Source organism: Pteropus medius, unplaced genomic scaffold, assembly GCF_902729225.1.
Source record: "Pteropus medius unplaced genomic scaffold, Ma_sr-lr_union100, whole genome shotgun sequence".
In the NCBI taxonomy this organism is placed as follows: domain Eukaryota; kingdom Metazoa; phylum Chordata; class Mammalia; order Chiroptera; family Pteropodidae; genus Pteropus; species Pteropus medius.
Genome location: NW_024351730.1, coordinates 37915084 through 37917610, shown reverse-complemented (window position 1 = coordinate 37917610; position 2527 = coordinate 37915084). Strand labels below are relative to the sequence as shown.

The following is a 2527-nucleotide window of genomic DNA, read 5'->3' as shown; positions in this document are numbered from 1 at the left end:
TCCCATAGGTTTTCATGGGAGAAGGCATCATGCGTGTGAACTTCCTGGGCTAGTACCCCCTTTTAAGATCTTAGAGCAGGATTCATCAAATTGGTCTGAAAACAGAAAAGACAAATAATGCTTGAGAGGCCCAAGTACAGCAATAAATACAGAGAAAAACAGACCATTTTTAAATGCTTTCATCTCTCCTTAAAGTTCTCATATGTTCAAATAACACTTTAGCAAGGATTGCTATCGAACTCCACTCATTGGGCTAGAGACCCTTGTGGTGTTAGTAAAAAACTTGCCCTTATATGTAGCACACTACCTACACTTGTGAGTTCATTGGCCAGTTGGTGGCCTCAACTCCAAGCTCTACCAATACGCAGCTAAAGATTATTCTTAATGGTGGTAATTTGGTGGCAGAAAGGACCAAGAGAAAAAGGGGGGCAACTTTTGAGGACATCCTCAGACCTTCCTGAAGAACTTGATTTGACCAGAAGATTGGACTAGGAAATTCTGGAAGAATAGGTGTACAGTTTGGAGTGAACTTGGTACTCACATGTGTAGAGGTGGGAAAATGAAAGGAAAAATAATGTATTTCTATCGAGTAGGATAGCAGGAAAAAAATTGTTCATTGGTGAAGAGAGTAGGAAAGTGGAGTATTGTTATGATCTCAGAAGATCAGCACACTCAAACTTTACAGAAATTCAACCAAAAGTTTAATTATAATTTTTATACCTAAACATAATGCAAAAAGGTAGAACAAAAGCCATGTAAAAATTAAGGTGCTAGCAGAAACCATCGCTGGTGTGATTAAACAAATACAACTGCTAAAAAAAAAAGGGAACAAATAAATTTAGAATGGGTAGGTTACTACCAATTTTTACTATTCCAGATCTCCATCCTTAGCTTTTTTTGCATATATCTTTTTCCCTGCCAGACTCTAGAATGAGTTTTATCTTTATCTTTTTTATGATGATTAAAAAAAAAAACTGTATGGATTCACTCTATGAAAAGGCCACATCCTTGAGAACACCTGCCTTTGCTGTTAACTGATTGTTATTGAGCAAGAGCAAATGACATGAAGTCAGTTACAGTAAAGTGTAAATAAAAAAGTTTATGGCAGGGTGTGTAAAGAAAAAGAAAAAAAAAAGAAAAAAATTAATCACCCAGGCAAAGCAAGAACAGATCCAAAGGTCATTTTTTTTCTTCCCTTAAATACTTCATTAGATACCCTGACTTCATTAAAAATTGTGTTTATGTTTCAAAACTCTTAACTTTTGGAGATCATAATTGATAACTTTTTGTGACTTCTAGTGAAACAATTATATTCATTCTCAAAATAAATGTGTTTACTAATATAATGAGCTTTTCTTTATGAGGAGTATGAGAAGTTATTATCAGCTGAGAACATTATAATTTCTTAAGATTTTGTGCTTATTTGCAATTGTAAGTTCTTCCAAGGACATAAAAATTTCAGTTTTCTGCACTCACCCTAAATAATATCTATGTTTAATTGAGAACAAGAGTAAATCTAAGAATTTAGCATAAGGGATAGAATTATTCTTTGATTGGCCCCTTTTCTCAACATCTTTTATACCCTATCTCATAGGACCTGATTTTCTCCGAGAATTTAGGAGACAACTTAGAATTGCAGGAAGTGTTCTACTCAATACCAATGCTCAGTATTGCAGAGGATATAAACATGAACTATGTATTTTGTATCACTGATGGTGTCAGTGGGTAGTTAGGGTGTGGTGTGGTTAGATCTACTTCAGTCTCTATTATTCATCATCACCTATCCCAAATAAGCACAAGATAGAAAGAAAAGTACTACATCTAATATTTTAAAGCACCTTCTACATATATACCCTAGGAGCACTCCACCTCCACCACTTACACCTAACAAGATTGTCACTCCTAAGGCCCTTCTACCTTGATTTTTATACTCAAGAAACATAGAGTCTAGTAAGAGAGAAAAAGCATTCAGAAAATCAGAAAATTCAGAAAAAGCTAATTTGTTTCATATAAAGAAATTTTAATAGAGAAAGTGCCTTTCCATCATTCTTGTTTTCTAATTACCATCTGGATGTCCATCTTCTGAACCTCTGTTCTGTACTCTACATCTTTTTGGCAAAATCTATTTTCTTAGAGTTTATGTGTTAAATCACAATGGTTTACGTTTTGGGCAATTTGTTATTGAAACTTAGAATCTTCCAACTAATGTCCACCTTGAGATTAATAAGCATAATATTCTAGACTTTGACTTTAATTTTTATTCTCTTTCTTTGAGTCTTAGCTATGACAATTAAGTCATCAAATTTGTAATGACTTGTAATTTCTCTTTAGTATCCATAGTATTCACATTATGAACCACCAAAATGAGTTGATCTCCATCTCTTTTCATTTACTTTCCCTGGTAGCAATTTTATTCTTTTAGAATACAATTACTATTCTTTTAAGTATTCCTTTTATAATTTTCCTCTTTAAATGAACAAACAATAAGATTGACTTTTTGGGATTGTGTGCATTTCTGCGAGTTTTA

The 2527-nt window shown here is 33.5% G+C and overlaps 1 non-coding gene across 1 annotated transcript; it reads right to left on the bottom strand.

Moving 5' to 3' along the window:
• Positions 1-214: 214 nt before the first annotated feature.
• On the bottom strand, positions 215-369 carry LOC120588698 (small nucleolar RNA SNORA62/SNORA6 family). The gene has a single exon (XR_005649283.1). It is a non-coding gene; the product is annotated as a small nucleolar RNA SNORA62/SNORA6 family (small nucleolar RNA).
• Between the last annotated feature and the right edge of the window lie 2158 nt (positions 370-2527).